At 40.4% G+C, this 8,167-nt stretch overlaps 1 protein-coding gene across 3 annotated transcripts in view; it reads right to left on the reverse strand.

The window, feature by feature from the left end:
• Positions 1–7,757, reverse strand: part of enox2 (ecto-NOX disulfide-thiol exchanger 2) — a 149,243-nt gene extending 141,486 nt beyond the window's left edge. For all 3 annotated transcript variants that reach the window (XM_053878319.1, XM_053878317.1, XM_053878314.1), the window contains exon 1: positions 7,603–7,757. The gene's annotated coding sequence lies outside the window, so the exon portion shown is untranslated. The remainder of the gene's footprint in view (positions 1–7,602) is intronic.
• Positions 7,758–8,167: the final 410 nt, after the last annotated feature.

Below are 8,167 nucleotides of genomic sequence, written 5' to 3' on the forward strand. Positions count from 1 at the left end.
AATGTTCTGAACTCCAGTCATGAACTCCTCACATCTTATTTACATTTAAAGTGTTCAGAAAGCGCTGTTTTCACCCTCCAGTAGATCGTCTCTGTCAGCAGAGCTGCGGACAGGCGGGCGAAAACAGCGCAATTTGAGCGCTTTAAAGGTAAATAAAACACCTGTGATGTCATCGGTTTGATGTGACGAAGCTCAATATTTTTGCCAGCAAAGAGCACGCTCATTACACTCTAAAAACTCGGGATGCTCCGAGAGACAGGGAGAGCACTCAGCTGAAGCAGCTGTCTTCAACCTCTTTCATGAAAGTTCTCACTCTGGACGGTTGCAAACGTTTCAGATTCAGGTGGTGGACCGCGAACGCTGCATCTGACACACACAGATGCAGCGGATTCGGCCGCGGTTGATTCCGTCTTAAAACGACACCTGAGAAAGGCTGCTCATCTGGCGCTGTGAAATTAATGACTATTTCTCGGGCAATATGCTTCGCGTTCTCAACGTCACGCTCAGACCGGCGAGTCTCGCGAGTGACCGCTGGTTCCTGCAGTTTCACTTTCATGATCAACTCTCTGTGCTCCGTCAAGTGCTGGTGTTTTAAATATCGTATTGAATTCGTGGCGTTGACGCCTTTTAACGTGCATGTGCTGCAGGATGCAAACTTTACACGACAGACTGAAAAAAGCTTCCGCATTAGACACGCCGTTGCCAAGCGAGTGGCGAGTCGGGAGGGAGGAGCGGACGCATCACAAACCGCGGGCGGTGCCTCATCAGAACGGCTGCTGTCACATGTGATCGGATTTTGTGACCGGCAATGACAGGCAGTGGTCGGCATTCACAGATCACAATCGAGTTCAGCCTTTCATAATCGGTGGCCGATTGATTTGAATATCCCTGTAAAAATCCATATATTAGCTGCATCGTTTTATAAGCCGCAGGGTTCAGACCGCGAGAAAAAAGTAGCGGCTTATAGTCCGGAAATTACGGTATACAACCAAACAACATTGATGGACTTTTGCAATATGGGTCAGATATGGGTCAAAACAATTAAAAGCTAATCTTAAACACCAAGTAAGAACAAATATTGATATGTACCGGATTTGACTCCTTTGCTCACCATGGATTCCAGACAGTTCCAGAAAAGAACGTGGCATCAGGACAATTGGCAATATCAGTTTTTAGTGCTTCACTTTGAGGAAAAATAGTAGTCCACTAGATGTAAACTTACATGCTCATCAAATATATTGACATGAGCAGAGAAAAACTGCTGAATTCCAAGCAAGAGGTAATGACAACCACTAAGACAGATTGTGTTGTATGTTAGCTCTTATAATTCAAAACAAGATACAGAGTTTAACATTTTAAGTATTAGTACTTGCCCTTGCATTTTAAGTACTAGCAGTATTTTAATCACCATTGTCAAAATTTGGAATAAAAAAATGCAAGCACATAACACAGACTATTATCACACAGATTTAACAATTTTATTGGAGTGGGCATATGTGTAAATAAAAAAAAAGAAAACAAAAAAGCAATCTGCTTTCTGTTGCAGCACTCTTCTTGAGTGAATTCTTTAAAAGTCTTTCAGTGATGGCATAACCTATTTCTAAGAACTAGAGCTGGTTTTTAATGAATATACGTTGTAGAATATTTGAACACTGGAGATGCATCATTGTGACATGAACTGGCATTTGGATAATTCCATTTTATTGACTGTGTAACCAAATCTATAAAACAAATACTAATGAAAAGCGAACAAAACAAAAGGATATAATTGTTATCACCTTCCAATGCATCGGATTTTGGCAGTTGCTGAGAGGTAGGAAAAACAGTCAAATCCTTTTGCGCATTAATCCCGATGTCGGGCAGTTTCAGTCGCAGAGTCCTGGCAGAATTGGAGCCAGGCTTTGGTGCTGGAGTCACTTCAAATGTCTTGGCGGCTAATCAGCTCCTGTCTTTCATCAAACAGTCAGAGCGATGAGCCGAGCCTATCGCCACAGAATCTATCAAGATAAGATAGTCAGGCTTCACCGTTTAATTGGTTTGTGTGCAATCAGAAAAAGAAAACCAGTGGGTGGAAAGCGCATACATTTCTTTTAAGTTGCTCAGCGTAAAAGAAATGTATACGTTGCTCAACGTTTATTTGAGCAAATAAACGTTGAGCAACGTATACAATTCTTTTACGCTTTTTACGTTTATTTTCATGTCAAAAATTTCACAAAATATATTGTGTAAATTAAATGTTGAGTTTTAAAGTGTGTTCATTTTTTCTGTAAAATGTTTCAAGAAAGAAATGATGCCAAAAATGACTAAACAATGTAACAGTCAAGGAAGGGAATTGTTGACGTATATTGTGTCATGTCTAATGGAGTAAAATTCCCAGAAAGCAAGAAAAGGTGAGAAGGCAGTAGATTTCATCATATTCCCACGGCAAACTACAGCAGATGCCTTATTTTTAATGTTACTGACTTATTAGCTTCCTCCTCAATGTTAAATAACTACTTCCATGGTGTCTTGGTATTCTTTTAGATTATCAAATGTCACAGCTCCAGACAAATTTCTCTTACATAGTATGGGTGTGTCAAAGTCACCAAAGCTGCAAAACAATAATAAGGTCTCATGGTTGCAAGGGGAATGATCTTTGAGATGGTGACCACGTCCCACCCTCATCATCACGTCACTTTGTCACCCACCCCCCAAGACAACCCCCAAAAACCTTTTAAAACAGTTTGGGCAGTTTCACTCTGTTAGCCTCGAGGTGAAGACGGCAACCTGCTGCTTCCGCGCAACACGCAGCGAGAAACATATCTATAAAATTCGTCGCACAAAATCTTGTACAACAGCAACATACCGAAAATGACATGCAATGAAGGCATACTGTAAAATAGAAAAAACTGCAGAGTGAGTGAGATGATGGCTAAGAATCATCACTCTTGGTCAAAGGTAAATACATCTAGCAGGTGTGCTTACCACTTCAATGACAAGAGTTTGGACAAGCACAATAGTAATTATTTACATGTATTTTAATCATAATTTATCCACATGTAATGTTTGACGGCTGACACTGAAAGCCATTTGCAGTTCTTTTATGACATATAATATTATATTATACTGCAACTGCTTTCAGAGTCAGCCGTAAAACTTTAAATGTGGATAAAGATAAGGGCAAGAAACAGATATAGGACAAGAAAGGTGAAACGTGATCTGTTGACGGATTATTGTATCTACGTAAACTGTCCTCCCTAAAACACTCTAATGTAGTGTTGTGAATATTTTTTCCTGGTTTTTATCAGTTTAAAAAAAAAAAAATAAAAATCGATTTGGAAGTACCCAATCCACCACGTGCAACACAACACTCACTGAGGCACTTGAGCATCAAGGTCATCTTCAGATGATCAGGTAATCATTGCAAAACAAGGCACAGAGCAAATCTCTCATTGCTATTCAGCTCATGCATTTTTAAAGTCGCATGTATGAAATAAGATCATGTTTGGGTGCAGGATGGACTCAGCTCACTTTGCTGCCAAAGATTATCAAAAAGCACGGTCATATGTTAATGCAGATCAACCGCAGTATAAAATGTATCACCCACCTATCCTTCAGAAAAGGGAAAGAATGATGTTCTCAGTGACCTAAACATTTAAATGAAAGTCTTTGAGTAAAAAAATGGCCATATGGAGTGATAATAAATAAAACATAGATAATTTATATGAGACATATGCACTTAAAATTTGCATCATTTGCAAATATCTGGTATTATTCAATATTGTGCATCTTAATCATTCAGCCAAAATGTTTAATCAGTACATGAATTAGAGACAATATCGTCCAGCCTTACAATTGTACTGTGTGAGGATTATACCAGAACAATTGACAACATTCTTGCACTTTTCCCACAACGCAAAAAAGTGCATGTTAATTAATCTTTTATGTATCCTTGAAGGGCTTGCAGACGCACAGCGGACAACAGCTAAAGTCACTTCTTTCTCTCTTTTTGCCAAATCTCTTGGGATATTTTCGCCATTTGAGCATTGCATGCTCCTATACTGTCATCTAAGTCTATTTTTATCTGACCCAAAGTGAAGTGAATACAGTTTTATTTATGCCACATATTTTTGTAGTCCACAAAAAGACAAACAAGACATCTCTAAATATGTTACATTGTTCAGACAGTTACAGGCTGGGGTGTCCAAATCAGTCCACAAGGGCCGCAGTGGGTTTTTATTCCAACCCAAGTAGAATACAAAGCTTGTTTCAAATCAGGTGTCTGCAGACTGTACTCAGTTGATTGTCAGTCTGCTGTTGCTTGGTTCAGCTGACACCTGATCAGTTAAACCTGATAGGTTGGAACAGAACCAGAAACTACTGCGGCCCTTTCTGGACAGTTTACACGCCCATGGTTTAATGTCTTAATCAGCACCCTTCCACAACAGGTTACAATGTAGCATGAAGAAATGAAGCTCATCCAGAACAAAAAAAACTTTGAAAAAAAAGAAATTTCATAGCATAACATTTTTAAAGTGTGTAAATGGTACACTCATAAGCAATTGATAAGTAAGATACGAATTAGCTTGCTAATCATTAAGTGGGGAATACATAATTTCTATGTTTAAAATATTTGGCAGGTGAATACAATGGAAATCACAATAACAAATATTTGCAGCCTTGGGGGCCTGTATGAGAAATCAGGACACTGTCAATCCAGAAAGAGACCAAGGTCAGACAGTCAGAGATGCCACCGGAAAACCTCAAGGAATCTTTAGAAGAATTATAGGTTACATTGTAAGTAGTGGTGCAACTGTTAGCCACTGAGTCACAATCCGTATAGACCGCTATCCAAAGTCGCCACAAGACTCAAGCAAATCAAGCTCATCTGCCGCATTTTGAAGTTAGTTTATGAATATTGTACACTTTGGGATGGTGGCAGCAAAGCAGCAGCATATTAAGTCACAGAAGCAGTTCCTTCTAAAACTTTCAGTGCTGCAAGTCGGCTGCACTGTGTTTACTGCTGCAGACACAGGAGCATACTCCTTCATGCTTAACAAGCGATTCCAATTTATTCTTATGCAGTGCTTAAGCCATGTTATGGAAGCCCCATCGCACACCCACTTCAGTGAGAACGCGTGATCGTGTCTTTATGTGTGGATGAATTATGCCGGGTATCCGCTGTAGCGCTCACTACAGACTTCCAAGTCGGCAGATAGCTATGGGAACTATGACCAATCACTACATTACAATTGAGATGTGCTCTGTGCTGCTGGACACGCTACCTTGACGACAGTCACACGGGCTGACTGGTACTGACAGAAGCGACTGAAAAGACTGAGTAGAAGATCAACAACATATTTGAAGAATGTGTCACCTACGACTTCAATCTGAGCAACAATTGTGGGCATGTTTCTCTCGCAGTATTGAACTACATACAGTTTGACAACCGCCTTCAGATAGGCGGTAAGCAGTCAACGATGAAGCGAATTTGACTGACACAGATCCTGAAGAGGACTATTCATCCACTGATGAAGATTTTCAGTCATACAGTTTCACAGAGCATGACAATGCTTCTGCACGTCTGTTAGCCATCAGTCTACAGGAAGAACATACTGGAACTGATGCTTTACTGTGTTATGGGAAAAAGGGGGGGGGGGAACAGGAAAATAGAAGCAGACGCATGAGAAAATACACTGTGAACAGTAGTGGAGGCTGCATGGTCTGGGTTCACAGTCCACTCCATCATTGTTGCTTCAGAGGTGAGGAGAAATGTCAAGGATCAAATCAACATCTGTAAAAGTTATGTAGTGCCAATGGCAAGTCCAAACCGTGACCCCTAATTGTAAGCAATACTCAATCACAGTCAAAAACTTCAGTTAAACTAATGACTTTGCAAGGATTCCTGGGTGGGGTGTATTAAAATATTGATACACTAAAGTATTACGATACTCGATAGCGCAATACGGTATCAATATTTCACGTGTACTATATTGACAATGAATACATGCTTCAATATGAGGGTTTCCCATATCGCTCTGTAATAAAGGTGGCTGCCTTGACCCGTACTGCTCCCCCCCCCCAAGACTGTTCTGCCGGGGGAAAAAATGTCACCTCAAAACAATGGCAAAAAACGTTTGTCATTGGAAACATGGCACCACTTTTGTTAGCTGACATGAAGCTACAAACATCTCAGAGCACACTCTCTCATGGTCGCTCATTGTCTCACACACTCACAATTTAACCAACTATAAAAATAATAGAATAGTCACCTCTATATCGGGTTTTGTCATGGTGTGTGGATACATTAGGCCCTCAGCGATTTCAATAGTGGGACCTTTCTGCTTAATGTGTCAGCCCATATGGACTTGACAGCCATGTGTTGCAAAACCGGCTCCGTAATGCACGGAGCGTGTGCGCTAAGCACCGCTCAGCACAGAAGACACTTGGACAAAACAGTATGAATTCCAGAGCGATGCAAATATGAACTAACTGAACAGAAATAAACTTGAATTTGGGAACGAATATAAAGGTACTGAATCATACAGCACATTAACAACAGCCAAACATTTGAAAAATGTGTTAAATATGACTCTATAGTCATCGAAATCTACTCCTTCACATGACACAATCAAATGAATCAAAATCAAGATCATCACATGGTTCTGAGGTAATAAGCTGTGTCAGGCCACGTCAAGAATTTTTATCATTGTTCATGAGACCCGTTACAGAAGAAGCCACTCCTTCAATTATAAAGCTTCACGACCCCAAGGCTCTTTCTGCAGTTCAGTGTTCAGTGACACAAGGAAAGTTTTGTTTTATTCACCACATTTAAAGTTGTGCGTGAGCGATTGTTGTGATGCACTGATCCACATCCAAATAATCATTCTTTTATTAATATCTCCAACAAGCAACTACCACTGCTGTTGTGAGTCAAAACTCCAGTTGAACGTCTGCTCCTCCGTGGTTCTGACGCTGAAATCAATTCGGAAATCCTGAACTTAGCGGAGAAATACCTCAGTTGAGCATTGGGAATTGTCTCCTTTCATTGCAGTATTTTATGATTTCTCACAGGACATATTTATTCCTCTCTACAGAGGCTTTCTATTTTTTTACATGACTCAAGTCGCTACAGCAGTCTGAGAAAAACGACGAAGCATAGATGATAAAGACCAAGCAAATAAGCCCAGTCGACCTGTGAATCTTGCGTTTTAAAAGTTGCCTCTTTAAAACAAAATGACAATTGCATTACCTACGACTTAACCGCCTTGGATGCACAATGGAACCACCGTGTTTTCAAAGCAACATTCAGCCAAATGAAGTATAGCCACACAACCGTGAAACCAACCTCTTAAGAGACAAAATGAACTTTGTCGTTGTTGAGTCAAACTTGTGCAACACTTCCATAAACACACTCAACGTCCGGATGTAAACAGATGAACTACTTGTACAGAAGCTCCAGTTCGTTTGCAAATGACATTTTAAATATGAAATGAAATATTCTGGTGCACTTTAACCGGTGGGAATTGCCCTTAGCAACAACGTTGTCCGGGAAGCTAACCACAGCAAAGCTGTCATCTGTTAGCATCACAGTTTGAAAGGCTGAATGAAATCAAACAGTACCTTAGACGAATCATCCTCCAGGCTCTCCGCGTGTCCTTCACGTTTACTCAACAGTTCATCGCGAATACGGGCGTTTATGACATTCCTTTCTGGTGTATCCCGCTGACTAAGTCACTAAGTAGTTAGCAACGAGCTGTCAAATCATGGCGAAGCAAAGTACGGCAAGCCAGAAGCCGACACGCGCTCTTGTTGACATCCGTTTGTGCGTGACGTCACGCGAGAGGAGGAGCTAGGGCAGTGCACTGCATTGAAGAAGTTGCGGAATGTTTATAAGACTAAAAACGAAATATTTGTCCATATATAATACACCTTCATATCGCACTGGTTTCTTTTGATTAAAAATAATATCCCCCACACTGTGGGACAAATAAAGGACATCTAATCTAATGCAAACACTTTGCATTCATGTCACAATGCTCTAACATGAGTGTTGTGAAAGCAGTGTCTATACCTTGGTGTATGTATGTCTGTAAAAGAGTGATTTGTTTTTATGTTTTTGGTTGCCACTAAATTACAGTCACACCCCACCATGAAACAAGTAGAATTTGCATGCTCAAGTGCATAC

The sequence above is a fragment of the Synchiropus splendidus genome, chromosome 11 (genome assembly GCF_027744825.2).
Source record: "Synchiropus splendidus isolate RoL2022-P1 chromosome 11, RoL_Sspl_1.0, whole genome shotgun sequence".
NCBI classification, from domain to species: Eukaryota; Metazoa; Chordata; class Actinopteri; order Syngnathiformes; family Callionymidae; genus Synchiropus; species Synchiropus splendidus.